General features: G+C 43.6%; 1 pseudogene; it reads right to left on the bottom strand.

The window, feature by feature from the left end:
* LOC110800046 (12-oxophytodienoate reductase 3-like) overlaps positions 1-26872 on the bottom strand; it is a 116567-nt pseudogene that overhangs the window by 32345 nt on the left and 57350 nt on the right.

Here is a 26872-nt window from a genome sequence, read left to right as displayed (position 1 = left end):
CATGACAAATGAACACCCAAGGGTTAAAATCTGAAGTGTCAACCAACGAAAGTTATGGTCCAATTAGCCTAAGTCTGAGAGTTGCTTGGTCAAGTATTATAGGCTTACGCCACGTCATTATTTTGAGTCTAGGCCACCTCCTTGTATTCGAACACGGGTTATAATCAGAAAAGTTAATGAAAGTTCGAGTCTAAATCACAACTTCCAATTAAATCCCGAAACTGGAATCTGAAAAGAAGCAAAAAAATTATTTTCGATGTAATTCTTTCGTTAAATTTCAATAAGGTAAAAATAACATTTTGAATCTACGCTATTTTCACATTTTAAGAAACGACTAAATACGCTTGCAAAGTAAGACAATTTAAAGGTCCACCCTAGGCCTACTAAAGCTAAAGGTCCACCCTAGGCCTACTAAAGTACAACCATCTACCTTTTAGCCCAAATAAAAAGGGGGGAATCCCAAGCAAAAAAGAAAAAAGAGAAAGAAAAATAAGGAGAGCGAAAAGAGCGAGCCATGAAATGCTTAGCCCATACCTCCCAAAGTGCGAAATTTACCCAAATAAACGAAGGAAAAGAATTGAGTCAACCAATCCAAATCATAAAATTCTACGAGGTCTACCCTTTCCAATCTTTATGTTCTTAGACGCCTTCGCTCTGGGGCCCCTGTTCAGCTCATTTAACCCATCCATGTTCTCATTGCCATAACCCAAGAAACCATTACCTCGACTCTTGTTCTTGAACTTGTTGTCAACCGCAAACCACGCACGGCCACTGACACGTGCATCATACCCATTATTTCCAAAACCTGCTCTTACACCACCATTAGCATAATGACCATATAACTTGTTTGGATACATCCTGTTGATATACCTGTGAGCCGTCCCCATGCTACTCATTGGCCTTGGTTGATGTAAACTCATGACCCTAGCTTGAGGCTGCAAATTGCGAGTCCTAGCGGATGTAATACTCATGCTTGACCAATACCTATACAAATTATTCTATCTCATTCAACCCATCCTTCAAACCGTCTTGAGTCACGAATAAAAAAAAGACAAATGAAAAGTACAAAAAGTAATAAATAATAAAAAAGCAAACTTTGCAAAGCGCCTCTAAAAGTTCGTCTAAAAAAGAAAAAGAAGCATTTAGCGCACCAAAAAAGATCCGCCCAGAAATAATTTTCAGCGCCCACAGCTGGGCGCCGAAATCTTTAGCGCCCCAGCCTGGGCGCTGAATCTCTCTGCTTGCCAAATTTTGTCCAGAAGTGCTCGTCATTTTATCCGCACATGCACGGAAAAATAACGAACACTTGGAGGGGTACAACACGTATTCAGGTATACGTACCAAAAAACACATGAAAACAAAATACATGTACTTAAAAAATAAAACAAAATTTTGGCTTACGGCAAAGCAGCAGATTAAAATAATAATGAACTTCACTTATCTCATCCTATTTCAAACATTACGGTTCCACCTCAGAACGTACTTGTTTAAAATCGGCATTCTAAAAAACCATTTTCTAGGCTAAGAACTACGCAAGACCTGATTCCAAATTAAATCTATTTAAGGCGGATACGTAGGCAATCCATGATTCGGTCCAACCAATTTGCAAAAATATTAAAGCCTATAGAAAAACAAGAATAAAAAATAGAAGTCCCTTATTGAAATTTAATTACTTGCAATCCAAGTCGAAAGAAAAATTGAAAGCACGAAGAAGAATCAAGTCATCAAGATGCCAAAATTAATGAGCACACATCGAAAAATAATAAAGGGCACGTACCCTTGCTAGAAGGACACTCACACTTCTAGGCACTTAGCCAGGACTCAAAAGATCGCCTTGCCTCAATCGAATGGGGGCTAGCGCAAGCGTCCATGACCTCTAAAGTACTCGACTTGACCCTCCCTAAAAGCGAACTAACTCACTTAAAGACCTTCTTTCACCACTAGACATAGTCGTTCGCTTAAAGACCTTCTTTCATCACTAGACACAGTCATGACCGCCAACAAGTAGTAAAGGCAGTAAGCTTGCAATAAAGAGGATTGTTCTACGGTATCGCCCCATCGTTCCTTCGAACTCAGGGCACCCGTTTATGGTAATTCAAATGCTTGCTAATCCCCTTTGAAAAAAAATCAGACATTGTCAATAGGACTTGGCACCTAACCAAGGCTCACCCTACTCAGACATATGACACGGGCATCTAAAATCGAAATCCGAAAGCATCATTAATGGGAAGACATAATAGCAATTGGGGGCTAAAAAATTGAAATGAAAGAGCTAGGGAAAAAACTAAGTATACCTTGACCTTTTGTGCAGACATACACCAAGTAAATCTAAGTCAATTTGAAAACGGTTTATATTTCCGCAATCCCTGGAAAAGATGGCCTTAAAAGCCTAAAGCATATGCCAAACGGGCACAAGTATATCTTAACGCCTGCACCCTGGCTTCCAGCAAATCCTTAGACAACATTCCAAAAATCGTAACAGTATTTTGATTCATTCATGTAATCCTGTACGAACCCTTCTATAAGTCAACTTACTTAGGACACCTCGGACTGTACACAGTAGGATTCGGATTTTAAATAATTTCCAAATAATTTTCAAAGACTTCTTAGAACATAATAAAGAGTCGTTGGTTTAATCTAAGTATGCGTTTATCCCGATGTTGCAAGTGAGTCAAAAAGGTTTCTAAATATGATTATGGGTAAAGAAAGGCACCTAACTTTTGGTCAAGGCACACTTCCACATGTTACTACCTTGACCATGGCGATGTCGCATAATACGACATTAACAAGAAAAGTAGCAGGTCACTACTCGAACGTACCTCGCACTAAACGAGTCTGGTTCAAACTATTCATGATCCATGTCACCATAAATGCATAAAGACGTATGCAAAGCATTATAGCACCAAGCCAATCCCGTAGCTACAATTGGGGGCTTAAGAAAAACACTCTGAAAATGCTCGGAATGACGATTTTATCTCAAATTCTCGACGCTAATGCTATACATACATCATAGGGGCACAATCCTAAGCTTTAATCATGTAAAACGAACCTTAGAATGGCTACAACCCCTCCCAAATTCTAAAGCACTACTTAGAATATATAAAGTCACCCCACTAACAAAGGGTAACTGAAAATCGCGAGTCACCAAAACTCCGATCAAACTACTGCACCTAACGCTCGCCCTATAAAGCGCCCGTTACACAGTCTACCTCGTTCCAAAGCAAAAGCGAAAGAAAAAAAAATCAAGGATAAGAACTGTCAAAATATACTCAGAAATCATTTTCAACGCCCAGAGCCGGGCGCCGATATCTTTAACACCCCAGCCTGGGCGCTGAATCTTTCTGCTAGCCAAGTTTTGCCCAGATATAAAAATAAGAAAGAAACACCTATGAATCCTCGCGTCGAACGCAGAAGGTGCTACACTTGTTCGAGGACTTAAACCAGGCGTGATGAAGTACCCCAATGCAAAAAATAATAATGATATCCCAACGCCTGGAAGAATGTTCTAAGACACGCCGTTGGGCCACACAAGCCTACGTAGCACCATAAGTTTAAACATCCCACAGTACAAGTCTAAAAAAAAAAAGAATAAGGCATATTGCGCTAATGCAGGCACAACCAAGAACATGTGTAAAAGAGGCAAAGACTACTTATCGCCCAAATTCAAAATGCAAGCCACACGACTTCTACATTAAGGATTGAAAGTAGCAAAACATTACCTGCCACGGAAGGGATAGCTCGCACCTACACGAGCGGAACCCCAGGGCATCTGTCTCGAAAGAACCTACGAAATCGTACGCCAAAAGGAAGCATCCCAACATGCATACTTGGGGGCTCCAAGCTACGAAACAACCATAGAAAAATAAAAAAAATCTCGAAGCAAATGTTTGAACAATCGAAAGGTTACGATGTTTGAGCCCACTTCATGAATGGGCCTGAACCCTATCAAGCTTCTAAGCAAACTATTCAAAATCAGTCATTGCTCAAAAAAAAAAAAAAAATGATTCAAGCAAGCTGATTAATGGACCGCACACAACGGCCATTCTATGAACGCTCGTTCGCACATACATATCATCATTCTAAGTATCGAACATTCACGAACGCATTCAAAAGGAAAAAATATACAACAACAAGAGCGGTCAAAGTCTTACGCCTCAAGGTATGTTCCTCGGGCCATATAGACTCGCCCAACTATCGCAATAACTGTACGCCTTAAGAGCAACAGTTCCTTAAAATAATCGCCCCAAAGAGACAAGCACCGTAGTCCACCAATCGGCTACGGCTTCTCAAAAAAATCGTCACGTTCTAAAAACAAAGAAAAAACAAAAGAAAAGAGAATACATAGAACTTCCAAGTGAAATAAACGAATGAACAAGAGGCCAGCTGTGTCATCAAAAGACCAGCCCAAACAACACTTTCAACGCCCCACCTGGGCGTGAATTATTCCAACGCCCAGGCCTGAGCGCCGAAAATGAACCCAGGTTCAAAAAGGCCCTAACTTCTATTGGGCCCTGCCGCATCCATTCGACTCGAAAATTGCCGATTTCCTTACTGAAAGTCGCACCTCACGACTTTGTCAAGAGTAGCACACCACTACAAAGATCGCTCGCACTTACGAGTACAATCCCAAACATGATCAAGGACATCACAAATTGCGTATCCCCAAGGAACCCCTTTGACAAGAAATGACCGTCAAGCACGAATGCTTGGGGGCTCGAAAGAAAATATATATTTCAAAAGAGAGTATGAAAAGTTAAAACAATATTCCCAGACTACGCTGTACGAAGTCCCGTGTTTGGATGTCTCAAAAAATAAAACCAGTTTACGACCTCAGAATAAAGGTCGCCGTCGATACTTGTACATGGTCCCCTAATCAAGGACCCAAGTAGTGGCAAAATTGAGTCGTAAAGACTAGCTCAAAACCATGAAAGATGATGACCACGAGACAATGGCCCGTCTAAATCCGTTGTCAACCCACGTTCAGGTTACAACTAAATCCGAGCATCCCTCAGAAGAATTCGCTCCTACGAAGAATGGATAAAGAGGAAATCTCAAAAGAAATCACAATGAACAAAAAATAGAGACTTGCCCACCTCGATCAGGCAAGATCGCGTCACGAACCACGCGAGTTCCAAATCAAGGAAAAACGAATTCAGGGATGTCCACCCTTAGCGGACAGGGCTCGCCCACCTTCAGCGGGCGGGGTCTGCGTCACTAGCCGCGCAGATCCTCAATTTTCGAAAAATAAAGTCTTCAAGTTTAAAATAGGCTCTCCATCTTCAGCCGGCGGGGTCTACGTCACAAACCGCGTAGGTCCTTATTTTCAAAAAAATAAAACACAAAACAAATTTCAAAATAGATTCGTCCACTTCTATCGGACGGGGTGTCCACCCTTAGCGGACAGGTTCGCAATCTTTCGCCGGCGGGGTCTACGTCACAAGCCGCGTAGGTCCTTATTTTCGAATTTCAAAAATAGATTCGTCCACTTCTATCGGACGGGGTGTCCACCCTTAGCGGACAGGCTCGCCATCTTTAGCCGGCGGGGTCTGCGTCACTAACCGCGCAGGTCCTTAGTCGCTGCAGCGATAACTTTTTCTGGTTTTCCGTTTTTTCCAAAAAAGAACGACGTGAGTAGCTTTCCCTTTTTCCAAAGATTGGTTTTCCGTTTTTCCAAAAAAGAGCGATGTGCTGGATTTTCCTTCGTTTTACGTCCCATAAAAACAAGGGGGTTTTCTCGTTTAGCTAACCCTGAAAATGAGAATCTTTTAAAAAAAATTTACCTCGTGATTGGGCTTGGCCAGGTCCAATTACCCTTTATAGCTTTGATTTCAAAAACATCTGTAGCTACTCCCAATGACAAAGTGAGGGAGTTTCTGCGCACCTTTAGATACTTCCAATGACAAAGTGAGGAAGTTTCTATACTATCCGTTGACAAATCCCAATGACACGTGAGGGATATGTCGACACTTCAAGTGATGACCCTTAAGTCAAATGTTATCACTAGGGGGCTCGTGAGACCCTCGCCAAAACAGGTCACCATGGCTTGTGCGACGCACTCCGTCTAATACTTTGACCATCGTCTTACTCCAAGACTCAGTCAAAGTGGGGGCTAACTGTAGACACCTACTTTTGTCCCCATTCCCGAAAGGGAAGGTTCGATGATGAAAGCATAAATCTCCACTTGACAACGCATCTCCTATAAAATAACGACTCTCAATTCCCCTTTTCATTTCACCCGAAACCTGCTATTTATGGAAACCTGCTATTTATGGAAACCTGCTAAAAATAGTAAGTGCCGTAATGGATAGTTGTTAAAAGTGGCAAGTCATAAAAGTTAGAAACCTGTCAGAATTAGGTGTTGCACTCCAACATAAATCCTAAATGAGATAGAGATTACGAGAGAATCCTATTCCTAATATGATTCGAAATAAGAGTCACGTATTAATTAAAATCCTAACGAGCCTAGAGTTCGTAACGGGCCCAGACGCATCCCGTCATAAAATTGATACGCACTAAAAGACTCGATTAAGTCTCATACACTCCGGATTCTAAGAGTCCGAATCTGACAAAGAAACGGCCCAAACATCAATTTCAACGCCCAGCCCTGGGCGCTGAAATTGCAAGGATCCTATTTTCAACGCCCAGAGCTGGGCGCCGAAATCTTCGGCGCCCAGGCCTGGGCGCTGAAAATACCTGGTACGTGTTTTTTCCTAATTCTTCGTGGATTAGAGTTCTACAATTCTATCTTTCCACGAACTCTTTTCTATAAATAGGGCCTTCAGTTCGACGTGAAAAGGACACAACAACACACAATTATTATTCTGAGTATTGACTCTAAACCCCTAAGCCTAAGCCTCACACTGCAAAACTGATCACGCGTTCTGTCGCAATCGATCCATAAATCGAACAGAACGTATCCCGTCCCATAATTTGAGATTCGTTAAATAAAAGGAGAAATAGCAAAGTCAAAGTGGTTAGTTTTCTGAGAACCGTGACGCACCTCTCAAGGGTGCGTCGTAATGTGTCCCTTTTCCATGGTTTAATTGCTTTCCTCGCCCTTTTATGAACTGTTAAACTAACTAAAATATGATTGTTCGATCACGCTTAATAAATATGATATTTTTGGGAAATTGGGTTATCATGCTAGGTCCCTTAAAACAATCTAAATCAGATAATCGCGCTCGATCTAGTACTATATGTTGCATATTATTAAAATCAACTCAGATTAGTTTAATAGTTAACGCATGTCCCTTCAATTATTTATGCTGAGCTAGTAAGGATATCCTGCCTCTGGAGTTATCGAAGAGCGAGTACTCCTCTCGGTAGTTACAGTCCCCCGAACCCTCAATCTCTACCCTGCGGGTGTACGTTGAGCGATCCCCACCACCAGGGATCACAAGGGAACCTACGGCCGTCGTGGTCAAACAAAATTGCACTCCCTTTATGTCACGATAACCGGGTTTTGTCAGTTTTTCTCATTGTCGTTAAAAACTGAATGGCGACTCCTATATTACTAGTCAATTGGGTGTAATCTCACAGGAAATCCAATTACACTTGATTTGACAAAAAGAAGCGTCACACCCACGAGGGACGAGGTCAAGGAGGCCGCACCGTGCACGTGCCACGAACACAAACCGGTCGGACAGCGGTGCACGTGGGGATTCCCCCTTCTAGCCCACACCACGTGGGGAAGCACTTCAAAGTATAAACATTACTTTCCTATATTTAAACAAAGGGAAAAGCTTGTTTTCTTTCCATGTGGGACAAAATTCTTTTCTTTAAATACTCCACTTGAAAAGTCTCCTTTTCATTTCTACCAATGTGGGACATTTTCACAATATGGTAAAACTCTTTCTTTGCATTATTTCCAACAGCATGAACGGAGTCTACCACTTTCGTCCACTCTTCCACTTGTTGATCTGTGTAGATTCCTGGACAATGCGCAAACCTATTGCATAATACAAAATAATTAAGAGATTAGTATTAAAAATAAAAAATAATTACGAGATTAGTATTGAGATTTTTCAGCTCGTCTCAAACCATGTAACAAAATATGACACGGACATGATGTTCTAACTTTTTTAAATCAAGAAGTGGCCCAAAATATAACATAAATATAATTTTGTTATTCTAATGTTTGTAGTTTAATTTGTCAAATCGGTCAATATAATCAGCCCTTTCGATTAACAAATTGCCCGGTAGTTATGAACATACAATGTGTTTGTTAGCACAATAGCCTTGAGTCCTTAACTAAATGCAATAAATGTTTGACAAGATTTGACCAATATTTTATAGAAGAACGAGGTAGTAATTATTTTAGAAAATCAAATTCCCATGTTTTTTCCCAAGAAACAAAAACATTTACATTTATCTACTTTATATGTTATATCTCTTCCTCCTTCAAAACCCTAATTTTTTAGGGGTTACCACCAACCATTAGGTTGATGGTAACCCCTTTCTTTCTTGCTTTTTCTCGTTTTTTATTTTATGTTCGTAATAAAAAAACTCAATTTTCTCCCTTTTGGAGAGCTTTTTTACCCATTGATTGGGTTATTTATACCAATTTATTGGGTTTTATCTCTCTCCTTGTGAGAGTTTGGGGTCATGTTTTTAATTTCATAGGAAAAGTTGATTTATTGATGAAGATTCGTGCGGTGTAACAGATGTCATTCCTACGGCTACAATCAATTGAATCGAATTTAATTCAATACCAAAGCTACAACAAATCGAAAGACCCCCTCGTTGAAGGTTGTATCAAACAGCGATGTGAAAGAGGGTATTCATCATTGTCAGATCTAATCTACAACGATCGTGGTTTTGCCGGATTAGAATTTTGTTTGATCCAAATTATTTTGTATTTGTATGTTTTGATTTCTACTGTAGATGTCGTATGACTATTTTATTGATGAACCAATTTTTACTTTCACAAAAAAAAAAAACTTTATCCGTTATATAATGATGTTCCAATTTCACGTTTTTCCATCCATTTGTATATCTATTTTAGAAAATCAAGTTCCCATGTTTTGCCAAACAAACAAAAAAAATTATATTTATGTACTTTATCCGTTATGTAACTAATGATGTTCTAGATTCATTTTTCATGTTTGCAAATGCACATTTTAAAAATTATTTTGTTACTCTTAGAGTACTTATTGAGAGAAATCAAACAATAACCTGTATTGATATGTTTAAAGTCAAAAACCTAAACTGGAATATCTTAGATAATGAAGGAAGTATTTCATAAGAAAATCAAATTTCCGTGTTTTCTTTGTTTGTTTTATAAATAAGTCACGAGAGCATTAAAAATTATAAATGGAAAATGGAGATTCGAATCCGTGACGAAAATAAGAAAAGTGCATGTAATAAGTTGATTACCCTGCAGCTGTTTGGGAGATGAGAGTTCCTTATGTGATAATAAGGCCACCAGGAGTCGAACGTTGGGTGTAATACTTCAAAAGTGCTTCATTTGGTATTTCATTTATAGCTCGACATCTTGTCATTGGTGCCAATACTATCCTGTATCATTGGTGCCAATACTATCCTGTATCAATATTAATATTATGGTAATTTTAATCATTAGTAAACTCTTCATGAATCACAATAAACAAATTCTTAAACGATCCGCCTATGTTAAATACGGGTCTGGGTCGCACCCATCATTAAGAGAGAGAATTCACTTAACATGTCTAAAGGAAATCTATACTAATATATTAAAAGGCGTTGAAAAAAATGTCTATGAAATCAATACATACTGTTCCGGTGTTGTAAAGATGGAAACAATGGGCTTCGAATGAAGGCCCTTTCGTATGTGTTGAAGATCTTGCTTGTTTGAATGAGTAGAGTCCGAATTCACCTGCACAAGAGCAAAGTCACTAGCCTCGGGGGTGTTTCCGAGGAAAGCCCCTCCGATGCCTAAGTAAGAACGATGCTCGGATTCTAGAGAGAAGTTCTCTAGAAGAGTAGTCTTAAGGCGATAAATTGGACGTACCTTGAGGTGTGAGCCTTGGCGGCCTATTTATAGTGTTTGCATAATAAATGCCCATAGGTCATTTATTGCTTTTGGGCCTTGGGCCTTGATGGATGGCTGACTAGCCATTGGTAGGTTTGATGCTGTTTGTTTAGAGCCATTGGGCTTTGGACTTAGTGGCCCAATTGAGAATCAATTGGGAGCCCAAACAACATGCCCCCCAGACCCGGTCCATTTAGAATTAAATGGGTGGGTTTCCAGCTGTCAGAAGTCCGAGAGTTCCCTCTCTTTTTTGAAAAGGGATGATTTGCATTGATGACAAGTGTTGGGAGTTGTATTGTGTCGTGGAGATCGTGGGTTGAGGAAGTTGATGCGCCCCCTTTCTTTCCTATAAATACTGGGTGCTTTGCTCCTTTCGAACTTTTTACTCTTTCTTTCAAACCCATTCTCTCTCTAAATTCCGGCGATCGCAGTTTTTAAGTTTCTTCAGATCTACGAAATTCGGCCAACTTTAGACTTCGGGAACTTGTGTTGTTCGTTTTATCGGCGAATTCCGCTTCGGAAAAAGGTAATTTGTTTCTGAATTCTCCTTTCTTCTTCGTTCTTCCTTCTACCCCTCAATCTAAACCCTAGACCGAGATTTCGCGACCATGGCCAAGAATAGGGGCAAAAGCAAGTTCGTCGTTGGCTCCTCTAGTGAGAGGGAGAACGTGCCTTCGGGGAGGTTACCGAAAACTTCGAGGGGTCGGCCTTCGGCGAGGCCGGTGGAGAAGCGTTCGATTGGTTGGGATGCTTCCGAAGATGATGTAGTTGGTGGGTCTAGCGTGTCTGAACGCGCAACTTCTGGTGAGAGAGCTGGTTCTTCGGGTGCTCGTCGTCGTTACCCCGAGTTTCCAGTTCATTGGACGGAAGCTGATCCGAAGGGCAGGTATGCCTCAATTTTGCACGAGACCACCAAGATCGACGGTCCGTTGGAGAAATCGGTCAGTGGTGATTGGTTGGTGGAAGCGAAGTTGGGGAATTATCATCGGAAGGCCGAGGAGCTATACGGAATTCAGCATGCCTTGGGGTACTGGTGCGAGCTTCCTGAACAAGAGCGTCCTCGGGTGACTCATCCACCGAGGGGGTTCATTTCCGTGTACACTCATCATTTGGAGAATGGTCTCCGCTTTCCTTTGGATTCGTTCGTATCCGAGCTTTTGGTGTCGTACAACATTAGTTTGGCTCAGCTCACACCCAAATCTATGAGGCACATAATCGGATTTAGATGGGTGTGTGACTTTGTCAATTTCCCTTGCTCTGTCGTTATTTTTCGGGATCTTCACGATCTGGTTCTCAACCATGCTTCCAAGGGTGATGGGTATGGTTGGTGGACCATCGTCAACAAAAAGTCCCGAAAGAGGGGGGAGCCGAACTACATTACGGTGTACCCCTACCTTAGCTCTGACCACAATTGGAAGACGGAGTGGTTGCTCGTTCGTGTGCCGACGGATCCGAAGCATCCCAATTTTTATCGTCCTCCGAAGTGGTTCGTGGCTCCTGATCCTGATATGAGGGGTGTGGCAGCTCCGGATCGGAATCATCGCCACTATGTGGACCTCCTCCAGTGGTTCTTGGCTCAAGAGGATAACTATCGACTGCCGTCTAGCTGGCTCCCGAACCTTAATTACATTTTGCGGGAGGACATTCTTGCTGTTGCCGGTCTCAGCAGGATTTTTGACAGGGGTAGGTGTCTTTCGGCTGAGACCGTTTTTTCAGTGAGTTTGTCCTTCTCTTTCCTGTTTCGTTTTGCTGACATATTTTGTGCTTTGTTTTTGCAGAGTACGGCTTTAGCTGCATTGATCCTAAGAAGTTGGGCATTTCTTTGGATTTGAAGACTATTCACGACCCGGCTCCCGAGTACAAGTTCGGAAAAGATAATCCTCGTAATCCTCGCCTGAAGGATTACGTGTTGTCTCCCTCGGGGGTTGCTCGGATATCCGAAGTTCGAGCTGATCCGTGGGATTCCGCCTCCTCTATTGAAGCTGTTCCTGTGAAGGTTGTGCTTCCTATGTTGAAGACAACTTCGGATCCGGTGAGTGTTCGTTTATAGGCTCGGTTTTCTGTTTGTCTTTTTCTTTTTGGTTGGCCGTTGGCTAACGTCTTGGTCCTGGACCATCTTTTTAGGGTCCTGGGACTGACGTTGTGACGCGTGTCGTTCCTTCGGTTTCATCTCTTTATCTAGGAACTGGGTATTTCACGCTTTTTCTTTATTTCTTCCTTTTTCTTCTTTTACATTTGTTGACCCTTAGTCTCTCTTTTTTAGGATCAACGCAAAAGGAAGGGTAGCACTCTTTTAAGGCCTTCCGCGCATCCGAAGAAAGCAAAGGCTTCTCAGTCTTCGGAAAAGGTATTTGTTCTGACTTGGAGCTTTTGTAGTCCGTTCTCTCTTTTTCCGAAACTGACCTTTGAGCGTTTGCCCTGTAGGAAGCGGTTTCGGAAGTCATGCCTCCTCCTAAGAGCCTTCTTCACTTCATGCCCTTGCCAGGGCAGAAGTTAAAGAGTGTGGTGGTTGCTGAATCGCCGCCCGTGGACCAGCCGCCGATCGAGGAAGATGTTATCCCCTCTCCCTTGAAGCCATCTGCTGCTTTGGGGGTCGAAATCCAGGATATCACCGAGGTGGTGGAGGCGATTGAAGCCGATTTTGCTCCTGCCTCGGATGTCCCTGAGGCAGCTGAGGAGAAGAAGGAGTCTGCTGATCTTCCCTTCGAAAGAGAGAAGAGTCCAGACAAGGAGATGGTAGATCTCTCGGGCCCCGAAGCTGCGGTTCCCGAGGTTCAGAAAGAGGTTCCCTCTGCTGGAGAGGAGGAGCAGCCCGAGCAAGGTCTGACAAGGAAGAGGCGCCACTCGACTTTGGGTTCTACTTCCACCTCGGCCTTGGATAGGCTGATCCATGCTGATCCCTGTTCGGATGTTCCGCTGAAACGGATCCCCGAAGAAGTAAGGGAGGCGATGGCTCGGTATGCCAGGGCTCCGATTTTGGGAGAGGACCCCTTGGCTCACGTGGGATCCTTGGTGGGCCCCGAAGCTGCTCGGGAGAATCTGCTTCGTGCTAACCCGCAGTGGAGGGTTCCTGGGGCTGAAGAGAGGAACCCGGCTATGATGGCCCAGTACTATCTGAACGAGGTAATTGCTGGATTTTTCTCTTTGAGTTGTGTTTTTGTTTTATGCTTTTCCTATTTTTGCTCATCTTTCCCTCGTTCCCAGGCTGTTTTCTGGTCCTCGTTCGCTTCCGAGTGCAGCTCGGTTGAGGAGAAGCAATTGAGGAAATATCGTGAGGCTTATGCTCGTGATATTCCCATTTTGGACCAGAAGGCTGGGCAACTCCTCTCCGAGCTTACGGAAGTCAAGCAGCTATACCTTCAGTATAGTCGCGAGGCTAGAGAGTCTGCTGAGAAGATCGGGGCCGAGGTTGGCCAGCTCATCTTCCGAGTTGAAGAGGATGCTGAGAAGATCGCTTCCTTTGCCGAGGAAAAGAAGGATATGGCCGCTAAGTTCGCTAGCAAACTTGAAGAAAAAGATAGACTCTTCCAGGAGATGAAGTCTAAATTTGAAGCGGCCGATAAGGAGAGTAAAGAGGCAGAGTTGAGACTTTGCCATTTTGTCCAGCATCGGGAGCTGATCCAGCAGCAAGCTGATAAGGTGCCTGTTCTTCGGCTGAAGCTCCGGGAAAAGTACGACTATATTCGGAAGTTGGAGCAAGAGCGAGTCGACCTCTACACTGCTGATCAGTGTAGAGAGCAGTATTGGAATGGCATCCTGGGTGCTCGGCGCATGTTTGCGAAGCACATGCCTCACTTCCCTTGGAACGAGAAAGTTCCCCTCTGGATGCAGGCCGAGGACCACTTGGTGGAATGCCAAGCTGATCGAGATGAAGCTGAAGCTAAACGCCAAGCTGCTCTTGCAGAGGCTCGGGCCCAGAAGGCGACTTCCGAGGGTGATACTACTGCTGGGGGTTCTTCGAAGGATGCTCCCCTAGGGGCTGCTCCTGAGACTCCCAAGAGTTAGGGATTCGGGCAGTCGTCTTCTTCAGAGTCGGTCGGTTCCAGTTGAGGACTTCCGAATATGTGCTTGCTTTTCCCCCTTTTGCCTCGGCGCTGCGTTGTACTCATTTCTTTTTGCTTTCTTAGTACTTCGGTAGGCCGGTATTGTCTGTTGATGGCTGCCGATTTTAACTGTTTCATTTTGTTTTCAATTTTTGAGGTTTTTCAATGTATTTGTACTTCCCCCAAATATTGAATGAAAAATGAATGTTTGTTACTTGGCTGCTTCTTTTCAATTTTGTACTTTCGCAATTTTAAGTCTTTGAATCCGTAGACTTTCGAGCTTTTCTTTCTGTAGACTTGCTGAAAACCTTTTGATCTTGCGAGCTCTTTAAATCCGTAGATCTGTTAAGAGACTTTTTATCTTTGCGAGTTCTTCAAATCCGTAGATCTGCTAAGAGACTCTTTAACTTTGCGAGTTCTTCAAATCCGTAGATCTGCTAAGAGACTCTTTAGTTTTGCGAGTTCTTCAAATCCGTAGATCTGCTAAGAGACTCTTTGGTTTTGCGAGTTCTTCAAATCCGTAGATCTGCTAAGAGACTTTTAAGTTTTGCGAGTTCTTCAAATCCGTAGATCTGCTAAGAGACTCTTTAGTTTTGCGAGTTCTTCAAATCCGTAGATCTGCTAAGAGACTCTTTGGTTTCCAGACTCTTCAAATCCGTCGATCTGCTCAGAGGTCTGGATTGTTCTTCCGATCTCTTGTGGTTCGGAAACCTGGGCAAGAGATCGCTAGTCTGCCTCTTAGTTATGTCTTTGGCGATCCGTGGATCTGAGCCGAAGTTTTATAACTTGATTCGAGCGACTGTTTGTTGCGAACAAATTTTATCTGGGTATCGCGAATCCGAGGATTCTGGACGATTCCCTGTATGATTTGGTCATTTCTTGCATTTTATCAAGGAATGGGCAAAGTCAACCTGTTTTTAGTCTCGGATTGATCAGATCCGAGGCTGCATGTATATATAAAGGGACAATAAATATAGAGATAAGTTTAATGAAACTCATGGTGCCAATGGCTTTCCTCTTCTCATTAAACAACTTACTTGGTTTACAGACAGAGATCATACAAAATACTTCTTGAGAACATCGGTATTCCAATGGTTCTTCAAAATTGTTCCATCTAACTGTTTCTGCATAAACGTGCCTGGCCTTTTTTCGGAATGGATGATGTATGGTCCTTCCCAAGTGGCTGAGAGTTTGCCATGGATCCGTCCTTTCTGAACCGAGGCGTCGTTTCTGAGTACTAGATCACCGACTTTTAGGGGTCTGGCGTTGACTCTTCGGTTGTAATGCTTGTTGACCCTCTGCAAATAGGCTGCGTTGAGTGTCCTTGCATCGTTCCGAGTTTCGTCCAGTAGATCGAGAGCTTCGGACAGAAGTTGGTTGTTGCTTTCTCCTTGGAGTCCATCATACCTGTTGTATGCCTGGATCCTCAGGCTTTCTGTTCCGATTTCCACAGGGATGACAGCTTCGGATACATATACGAGGTGGAACGGTGTTTGCCCGGTAGCTTCTTTCTCAGTGGTCCGAAGGGACCATAGCGTTCCGGGTAGCTCTTCTAACCATTTGTTTTTGTCATCCTCGAATCTTTTCTTGAGTGCATTGAGGATGAGTTTGTTGGCAGCTTCGGCTTGCCCGTTGCTTTGTGGGTGGCAAACTGCCGAGTAAGCTAGGTGTATGCCGAACTGTTTGCACCATTTTTGCAACGGGGTGTTGTCGAACTGTTTACCGTGGTCGAAGACCATCAGTCTTGGTATGCCGAACCTTGTGATGATGTTCTGCCATATGAACTTGCGGACCTGAGGTTCGGTGATGGAGGAGACAGCTTCAGCTTCGATCCATTTGCTAAAATAGTCGACTCCTACGATCAACCACTTCTTCTGGTTCGTAGCTGAGGGGAAGGGACCAATGATGTCTAACCCCCACTGTGCGAATGGTAAGGGATACAGTGTTGATTGTAGGGTTTGAGCTGGTTGATGGATGGCTGGTGCGAACTTTTGGCATTTCTCGCATTTCCTTGCCATCTGCTTTGCCTCGTAAACCATAGTGGGCCACCAGTATCCGGCCCGAAGGGCTTTATGTGCCAATGTCCTGCCTCCGATGTGATTTCCGCATATCCCGAGGTGGATTTCTCTTAGGATGTAGTCAGCGTCTGTTGGACCCACACATTTTAGCAGCGGAGCAGAGAATGATTTCCTCATGAGCTCTCCTTCGGCGCTGATGATGAACCACTTGTCGAATCTTTTCAGTTTTCTCGCCTGCAACTTATCTTCGGGAAGTTCTCCCCTTTCTTTGTATGCAACTACTGCGTCCATCCAGCTGGGTTCGGTACGTAAACTGCATACTGTGGTGGGTAGCAAGTCAATGCTTCTCTCTTGGTGAACTTCCACGTGGACCGACCTGTTTAGGTCGATGAGTGTTGAGCTCGCGAGTTTTGACAGTGCGTCTGCTTGCGTGTTTTGTCCTCGGGGGATGAGAATGACTTCAAAGGATCTTAACTTTGACGTTAAGGATTTAATTTTTGCTAAGTAAGCTGTCATGCTGGGCCATTTGGCCTCATACTCCCCTCGGATCTGGTTGGCTACAAGCTGGGAATCAGTTTTGAGGCAAACATGCTCGGCCTCCAGGGATAAGCAAAGCTCTATCCCTGCGATTGCGGCCTCATATTCGGCCTCGTTGTTAGTTGCTTTGAAGCCGAACTTCAATGCATACTCTATGCTTTTCCCCGTCGGGGGGATTAGTACAACTCCTTCTCCTGAGCCGTTTACTGTGGAAGATCCGTCAGTGAAGACCTCCCAAGTGCTTTTCGTATCATCCAGCATTTCCTGGTATGAGCACTCGGCCAAGAAGTCTGCCAACGCTTGTGCTTTGATTGCTGTCCTCGGCTGATATTTGATGCCGAACTCTGATAGTTCGAAGGCCCAGGCAGCCAATCTTCCTGACCTCTCTATTTTGTCGAGTACTTTCTCGAGCGGTTGGTCAGTTAGTACTGTGATCTGGTGGGAGTCGAAGTATGGCCTCAGTTTTCGTGCAGCTACCACTACTGCATATGCGACTTTCTCGATGAGCGGGTATCGGGTTTCGGCCCCTGTGAGTGTTCGGCTGGTGAAGTAGATTGGCTGTTGCTTCTTTTCTTCTTCCCGAAGAAGCACTGCGCTGACGGTTCCAGGGCTAACTGCGACATATAGGTACAGGGTTTCCCCCTCCTTTGGTCTGGCCAGTGTCGGCAGTTGAGCTAGGTGGGCTCTGAGTTGCTGAAAAGCTTCTTTTTGCTCCTGTTCCCATATCAGTTCGGGATCCACTTTCCTCGGGACCCCCTTTTTCTTGACTGGTTCTGTTTCTCCCCCGGGGGGGTTCTTTGGTTTCAGTGCTTTGAAGAAGGGGGCTCCTTTGTCCGAAGCTTTTGATATGAACCTTGTTAGTGCGGCTAACCTGCCGGTTAGCCTCTGCACATCTCTTTTGGTCTTCGGCTCGGGTAGATCCAATGCCGCTTGGACTTTGTCTGGGTTCGCGTCAATTCCTCTTTCGCTCACCATGAATCCAAGGAACTTCCCTGACTTCACCCCGAAGACGCATTTTTTTGGGTTCAGCTTCATGCTGTATTTCCTCAGATTTCCGAAGGTCTCTGCCAAGTCTTTGACATGGTCTTCTTCCTTGATGCTTTTTACGATGGAGTCATCCACATAGACCTCCACATTCCTCCCTTTCTGGTCGGCGAAGACATGATCAACTAGCCTCTGGTAGGTGGCTCCGGCATTTTTCAAGCCGAAAGGCATCATTTTGTAGTTGAACACTCCTGCACTTGTGATGAATGCTGTCTTTGCCCTGTCGTCGGGGTGCATGAACACTTGGTGGTAGCCTGAAAAGGCATCCATGAAGCTGAGCAGTGCATGGCCGCTGGTGGAGTCAACCAATTGATCTATCCTTGGCAGGGGATAGCAGTCTTTGGGGCAGGCTCGGTTCAGATCTGTGAAATCCACGCACATTCGCCATGAGCCGTTCGCTTTTTTGACCATCACCACGTTGGTCAGCCACTTCGGATACATGCATGGTTCGATGAATCCGGCCTCTTGCAACTTTTTCACCTCCTCGGCGATGGCTTTGTTTTTCTCCGAGGAGTAATTTCTCTTTTTTTGCTTGATTGGCCGAGCTTCAGCGTTGACGTCCAGCTTGTGACAAATCAGCTTCGGATTTATCCCTGGCATATCTGCTGCTGACCATGCAAAGATGTCTTTGTGATCCCTGAGTAGTCGGATCAAATCGATTCGGAGCCCCGAGCTTAGGCCCTTGCCTATTCGGACGCTCCTGTCTGAACCTTCTTCGAGGAAGATATCCTCCATTTCTTGATCTGGTTCGGGAGATGGGGTTTCGGGGCGGGCATCAACTTCTGCGGGAGACAAGCTGCTCGTGCTTGCTCTTCTCCTTTTTGCCTCGCTTTCCTCTCCCGTAGCTCCTTTTTCTTCCTCGGGGCCGTCCCCTAGTTTGGGCTTTCGGACAGCAGTGTGGCAGGTTCTTCTCGCCACTTCTTGATCACCTCTGATTCGTTCGGCGAATCCTGCATCCGAGACGTATATCATCAGCTGATGGTATGTGGAGGGGACTGCTTGCATCTTGTGAATCATGGTTCTTCCCATGATTACGTTGTATACGGAGTCGCAGTCCATCACCAGAAATTCATCCCGAAGGGTTTTTGCTGCCTGGCCTTCACCCACTGTGACTGGCAGGGTGATCTTTCCTCGAGGGATAGCTGTGGATCCGTTGAATCCGATCAGAGGATAACTGACTTTCGTCAGTGCTTCCTCTGATTCTTCGAGGATCAGCTGCTCGAAGCAGTTTCTGAAGATGATATTGACGGCACTTCCTCCGTCGACTAACACTCGATGTACGTTGTGGTTATTGAGGTCCATGGAAATTACTAGAGGATCGTCATGTTTGTACTGGACTCCGAAGCAATCATCAGCAGTGAAGGTCATGTTCGGGGGATGTGGCTGGTTGTCTCCCACCGTGCTGAAGTTGACCCGATGGGAGAGGGCTCTTAGGTGTTTCTTGCTGGCCTGGCCAGACTTCTGTCCCCCGAACACCACTAGGATGTCGTTTTTCTTGTGTCCTGTTGCTTCGTAGACCCTCTTCTGGGGTTGCTCATGTTGTTTGCCACTGGCGGCCTTTTCTTTTTCCTCTCTTCGGTCTAACAAGTATTGTTTCAGGTAACCTCGGCGGACGAGGTCCTCGATGTTGTCTTTCAGCGAGTTACATTCTTCGGTGTGGTGACCGAAGTCGTCATGAAAGTCGCACCATTTGTTCTTGTTTCTCCGAGCTGGGTTGGACTTGAGCTTCCCCGGTAGTTTCCACTTTTCATCATTTCTGTTGAGGCTAAAGATCTCTTTTCGGGGCAGAGCTAGTGGAGTGTAGTTAGTGTATTTGGGTTGAAGTTCACCCCTTCTCCCGTCTTTCTTCGGGCTCATTTCTCTAGCTCCTACTTTCTCCTTCCCTTTCCTTGAGCCGCCCTCGGGCTTGCTCTGGGTATTCTTTGTGTCTCTCGGATCCGACGATCCTTTCAATCTTGCAGCGGCCTTGTTGAACTCTTCGGTTCTGATGAACGCATCGGCCATTTGGAGCACGTCAGCTATTCTGGAGGGGTTCTTCATTGAGAGCTCGTCACGGAATTTCCCTTCCTGGAGCGCGTGCTTCAAGGCGAAGATGGCCACGTCCGGCTGCAAGTTTGGTATGTTTGTTGATTCCTTCATGAATCTGGCCATGAATTCTCTTAGACTTTCGTCTCTTTCTTGTTGGATTGAGGTCAGTTCTGCTGTAGTTCGCTCGGGGCGATTATTGCTCACGAACTGTGTGCAGAATCTCTTTTTCAGCTTTTTCCAGCTCTTGATCGATCCCTTCGGCAGCGACCTGAACCACTCTCCCGCCACTCCGGTTAGCGTGGTTGGGAAATATTTACACCAACATGCTTCGGAGTAGGGACTCAAGAACATTTGCTGCTCGTAGGAGATGACATGATCCCTCGGATCTGTGATCCCGCTATAGGTTAGGTGTGCTGGCAGTCTTACCTTCGGTATTTCTTCCATGATCAGCTCGTCCGAGAAAGGGGATGACGTGGGAGTCATGATTCTTTTCCCGAGTCTAGCCCTGATGCCTTCGTTTGCCGAGGTTCTGTGATTAGAACGTTCGGGCGTACGATGGGGGCTAGGGGTTCGATCATGCCTCCTGTCTCTTCTTCTTTCTCGGCTACTGACCTCGGGTCGTTCGCCAGATTTGCTTGGTTCGCCTACCCCGAGTCTCGTGTGGATCGAAGGTCTTAACCTTGAGTGGACCGAGGGCCTCAACCTGCTGAGCACCGAGCTTCGGATCCGAGTGTTACGAGTAGTCGATTCGCTTTGGAGAGCTGTTGGAGTAGGCGATGGTCTTGCAAACCAATCTGGTTGTTGTTGTGCCCTTTTTTGGGTGTCCCACGTGCTTTCCATCCATCTCGACGTCAGGTGTGTTCCTGTCAAGGGGAGGAGCTCTCTTTCGGGTCTGGACACTTCTACACTGGGCTGTTCGTTCAGCCTTCGCCTAGTCCTCCTCTCCTCTCTGCGGTCTTTAGCCAATCCTTGCTGCTTCTCATTGAAGAGGAAGTTTTGCATGATGGTCATGGCCGCAGTGAGCTCTTCCCTAGTTGGGATCGGAGGTCCTGCGTTTTTGGCGGTCGTAGCTCTGCTTGGCTGTGACCTCGCCATCGATTGAGGGTGCTCCTCTTGGTCGGATTCTGAATCTGACCGCACCATCATATCGTCATCATTGTTGTTAATAACCTCATTAACAATTTTCGCGGAAAGATGTGATTGATGTCTTTCAAAGGCTTTGAAGTGTTCGATCCCCACAGACGGCGCCAAATTGTTCCGGTGTTGTAAAGATGGAAACAATGGGCTTCGAATGAAGGCTCTTTCGTATGTGTTGAAGATCTTGCTTGTTTGAATGAGTAGAGTCCGAATTCACCTGCACAAGAGCAAAGTCACTAGCCTCGGGGGTGTTTCCGAGGAAAGCCCCTCCGATGCCTAAGTAAGAACGATGCTCGGATTCTAGAGAGAAGTTCTCTAGAAGAGTAGTCTTAAGGCGATAAATTGGACGTACCTTGAGGTGTGAGCCTTGGCGGCCTATTTATAGTGTTTGCATAATAAATGCCCATAGGTCATTTATTGCTTTTGGGCCTTGGGCCTTGATGGATGGCTGACTAGCCATTGGTAGGTTTGATGCTGTTTGTTTAGAGCCATTGGGCTTTGGACTTAGTGGCCCAATTGAGAATCAATTGGGAGCCCAAACACATACAATGAGGTTCGAACTCTAGACCTCAAGTGTGGAGGATAACTCTCATTACCATCTTAACCAACAACCATTTGTGATTTATCTCTTTACATTAATTTATAAATGAATGTTAACATGAAGTTTACAACAACTAAACTTTTATGTGACTTAACAACCATTTGTGATTTATCTCTTCACATTAATTTATAAATGAATGTTAAAATGAAGTTTACAACAACTAAACTTTTATGTGACTTTTTATTTTCTATTGACTATTTTGGAAAAAAAATAATAATTAAAGAATTAGGACAACCATGAATAAACATGATGTCATAAGTCTCATAAGCATCAACTACAAAAATGCCTTGCATGACTGCATATGTCTAATTTGGTGTTTGATAATTTTAAATCACTTATTTCCACTAGAAAATAAATTATACAAATTGTAAGAGGATGTAATTGAAAAATTATTTCTCATGATAAATTCCTTAGTGTGTTTGTGTAGTTGACGACCTTCATGAATGTTTTCACTTAATGCTATACATGTATCTTATCAAATATTTTGCTCAAAAAAAATCTAAAATTTTAACTATTCAATGTAGCAATTGGGGCATCGCCCGAGCCACACACTAGTTCCACCTTAAAATCATATGCAATAAGAGCATAGTTATCAAACACCTTGGTTTTGGTATTCAACCTAATATACTGAATACCTCTTTGGTAAATGTTACACTTCCTACCATCTTAACTAACTACAACTTATGTTATATTTTCTATATAGACATATATGTCCTTTTTACAATAAATAACAAAGTGAATAAAATTGAATGCTAAAAAAAAGGAGAATGATTACTTCATTTATAAATGTACAATTATTATTCTTCTAATTTAAACCTCAAAAACAAAAACAAAAAAGCCCAGGGTAAGAGGATAAACATTGACGGTGGTTGAGTAATTATAGAACAATATCGTGCATCGTGAACGTACTCTCTCACTTTTATTAAATTATTATACTATCATTCAGATTTCAGTACATTAAAGGGTGTTTCATCGTGAACAATAACATTTAACAAAGAGGTATTAAGTATATTAAAGGGTGTTTCATCGTGAATTTTTATACCCATTCGTGGTATTCAGTATAGATGATTTGTCCCTTTTCAAAGCCAACTTTTAAGAAGTTTGATATTCACATAATTTTTCTAACTTCCCTCTAATTAAATTTTCATAACTTTGATTGGTTACGTATATTAAGTATTATAAATAAATTATTCTATATTTAATGTATTGAATGAGTATTTTATCAAAAAAAAAAATGTATTGAATGAGTATCCATATTACTATTTTTGTTTTATGATGCTTTACTATATTGAAATTATATAGTTAACTAATTGTCTAAACAACCATAATGTTTTTCTTTATAACTGTATTCAATTCTACATGTTTTATTATATAGCAAAAGTGGTATGGTTCAAAAGGCCGTAATATTTTCATCTACGTATTATGATTGTTATAGAATTGGTGCACTATGTACCCTGTAAATATTAGTTTGATATCCCTACACTTTATGTATATAATTGTCTAAATTGTGAAAATTGAATTCGTGATTTTTATTTGTAGTTTTAGGAGGTAAATATTAGATTGTTGATTATTTACATTTTGGGAAATTTTCTATGGTAACATTATACTTTTGCAAATTCTCATTGGTAACAAAACTTTTGACAATTTCTCTATAATAGCATTAGTAATCTAAATTCTCTCAAATATAACATTATTTCACTAATTTCGACTTAATTAATATAATTAGAATTAACCATAGTTAACTGACTTCCCCTTCATCTCCTTCCTCAGATTCATCTAATTTCCCCCCGAGATTCTTTTATATATTCAGTTTCGTTCAATTCAAAACCCCTTTCATCGGTTATGTACAAATCCAATTTCTATATTGAGCAATATGAAATACAATTTGAGATTGAATAAATATTCGTCACCACTCTTCCTCTTATTTTCGCATTCATCTCTGGCGAGAGGTTTGCGTCGTCGTCTTATGTTTGGTCTCTAGCGTTGTCGCCATCCCTGACCAGTGGCGAATCTTTGTGATGGCTGGGGTGGGCCTGGCCCCCCCGGCCAAAAAATTTTATAGTGTATTTTTAGTTACGGCCCCCCCTAAAATTTGTGTATAATTGTATAATTACATAGTATAATGCTTAACTTTTCTCTACCGACCCCCCTTATAAAACCGTTCAAGGTCCGCCACTGTCCCTGCCCGTTAGACCTATCCTCAGTGTTCCATGATTTGCAACAGAAAGGGACGCACATTGATCTGAAGATTGAAGAGCATCATTGCGCCACCACTTCTATATGTCCCAAAATTTGTCACAGTGGCAACTTCTTCTAGTACAATCATTCAAACAAAAGTTTTAAAGTAGTTTTGATGAACATAGTCTCTTATAGTTGATGTAACAGAAGGTTGCTGATGTAAAATATTTTTTCTTTTCGGCATTATTAGGTCCATTTGTTTTAAGGAATAAGGAGTGACAAATTATGGAAGGTTGATGGTTTTTCAAAGGAATGAGTGATCAGTGAAGGTTAATTAATTTGTTAGGACTTGGGAGATCGAATTTACTATAGTAAACAAAGGTTAATTTAGTACTTTTACTAATACTTAACCATAGTTAGTAGAAGATTGGTTAATTAAATTAAAATTAGGGGAATAATGTTATATTAGAGAAAATTTAGATTAGTAATGCTATTTGAGAGAAAGTGACAAAGATTTTGTTATCAATGAGAATTTGCAAAAGTATAATGCTACCATAGAGAATTTCCCTTACATTTTTGTTATTCATTTGATAATATATTTTTTCATTGTTTACTTGCTAATAATGATTTTTATTTCTAAATTTGTGGTGTCAGGAAAAATTATATTAGGTTGACTTTTTTTATTACATGTGATATATTTCCCGTAATATATCTTTGACTTTTTTAAAAATGGTATTATTATATTTCCTAAGTTAGCCGGTGAATAAAAGATGAGGGAATAATGTTTTGGTGTTTTAACAGATTTTATATTATTGTTTAAGGAGACTATACTTTTAGTATTAAGGATCAATGCGTCTTAGAAATACCTTGAGGATTTGGTCACATTGTAGTATTTTTGAGATTTATCAAGTTGGTTGTATTATACTAGCCGAAGTCGAAGGATTATATTGAAAAAGTTATATCAAGTGTTTGGGCTCCTAATTGGATACCAATTGGGCCACTCAGTCCAAAGTCCAAAGGCTCACAACAACAACACCAAACCCGCTACATTCCAAAAAGGGGGTTATTCAGCCGCCAAATCAAGGCCCAAGGCCCACCTGCAATAAATGACCTAAGGGCATTTATTGTACAAACACTATAAATACGCCGCCAGGGCTCACATACCAAGGTACGTCCATTTTCCGCCTTAAGACTACTCTTCTAGAGAACTTCTCTCTAGAATCCGAGCACCGTTCTTACTTAGGCATCGGAAACACCCCCGAGGCTAGTAACTTGTCTATTGTGCAGGTTAACTGGGACACGACACATTCGAGCTAGCAGGATCTTCAACACACACGAAAGGGCCTTCATTCGAAGCCCATTGTTCCATCCACTTCAACACCGGAACAATTTGGCGCCGTATGTGGGGAGGAACACTTGAAAGCTTCGAAAAACACCCCATTTTTCACGTAAAAAATGGAAGTTCCCAACAATGACAACCAGGACGATGTCCTTGTCCAAACGGATTCGGAATCCGATGGAGGGGAACAACTGCACTCGGTGGCGAGATCGCAACCGACAAGGGCCACCGCCACAACTAGTAGACCACTCCCTTCTCGAGAAGAGCTCGCTGCGGCCATGACCATCATGCAGAACTTCCTCTTCAACGAGAAAGAACAAGCCCAGGCAGCAGCACGACGAGAAGCGAGGAGAGCCAGGCGACAGGTCTTGCTGAACATGCCCTCGACTGACGAAGACAATGCGAGGCTCGAGCAAGATCTCTCCACAATGTCAGGAACGCACCTGATGACAAGGTGGAGAGAGAGAACGTGGGACACGCAGCAGAGAGCTGCACAGCAGCCGGAATGGTTTGAAACACCGTCTCCAACACCGCAAGCTCTCCAAAGCGGGGCAAGTGATCGCACTCGGATCCGAAGCTCGGTCCATAGCAGACTGCGACCTTCAGTTCATGATAGGCTGGGTAGCCCCTGTGGGTCCACTAGACAACCCGAAGGCAGTGGCCAGTCGAGAGGGAGAAGGAGGAGTGACCGAACTCCTAGCACCCTACACGCCCCCGAGCAATCCCTTAGAGGAAACTCGAAGAGCGAAGGTATCAGGGCGAGGCTAGGAAAGAGGATCATGACTCCAGCATCGTCCCCATTCTCGGATGACATTGTCATGGAAACAATCCCCAAAGTGAGGCTGCCAGCACACTTGACATACAGCGGCATCACGGGTCCGAGAGACCACGTCATCTCCTATGAACAACAGATGTTTCTAAGTCCCTACTCCAAGGCCTGTTGGTGCAAGTACTTCCCAACCACGCTGACAGGAGTTGCGGGAGAATGGTTCAGATCGCTGCCGAAGGGATCGATCAAAAGTTGGAAGAAGCTGAAGAAGAGGTTCTGTGTGCAGTTCGTGAGCAACAATCGCCCAGAACGAACTACTGCCGAGCTAACTTCTATACAGCAAGAAAGGGACGAGAGCCTGCGAGACTTCATGGCCAGATTCATGAAGGAATCCACCAACATTCCGAACCTGCAGCCAGACGTGGCAATCTTTGCCTTGAAGCACGCGCTACGGGAGGGAAAATTCCGAGACAAACTGACAATTAAAAACCCCTCCAGGATAGCGGACGTGCTCCAAATGGCAGATGCGTTCATCAGAACAGAAGAGTTCAACAAGGCCGCAGCAAGGCTAAGAGGATCCTCGGATCCGAAAGATAACAAAACAAATCAGAGTAAGCCCGAGGGCAACTCGAGAAAGGGGAAAGAGAAGGTGGGTGCGAGAGAAGCGAGCCCAAAGAAAGATGGAAAAAGGGTGAATTTCAACCCAAATACACTAACTACACTCCACTCACCATACCCCGAAGAGAAATTTTCAATCTCCACAAGGACGATGAAAACTGGAAGCTACCAGACAAGCTCAGATCCAACCCCCTCCGCAGGAACAAGAACAAGTGGTGTGAGTTCCACGATGATTTCGGCCATACCACCGAAGAATGCAACTCGCTGAAGGACAACATCGAGGACCTCATCCGCCGAGGCTACCTAAAGCAATACTTGCTCGACCGTAGAACGGAGAGGGAAGAGAAAGAGAAAGCAACGTCCGGAAAGCTACAAGAGCAAGCCCAGTGAAGGGTCCATGAGACCGAGGGGCAAAAGAAGAAACTGATTCTCGTGGTGTTCGGAGGACAAAGGTCCGGCCACGCCAGCAAGAAACACTTAAGAGCTCTCTCCCACCGAGTCAACTTCAGCAGTGTTGGGGAGAACCAGCCTACCCCCCCGAACATGACCTT

This window comes from Spinacia oleracea, chromosome 2 (assembly GCF_020520425.1).
Source record: "Spinacia oleracea cultivar Varoflay chromosome 2, BTI_SOV_V1, whole genome shotgun sequence".
NCBI lineage: Eukaryota > Viridiplantae > Streptophyta > Magnoliopsida > Caryophyllales > Amaranthaceae > Spinacia > Spinacia oleracea.
The sequence above is the reverse complement of the archived record's forward strand: the minus strand, read 5'-3'. Positions and strand labels throughout refer to the sequence as shown.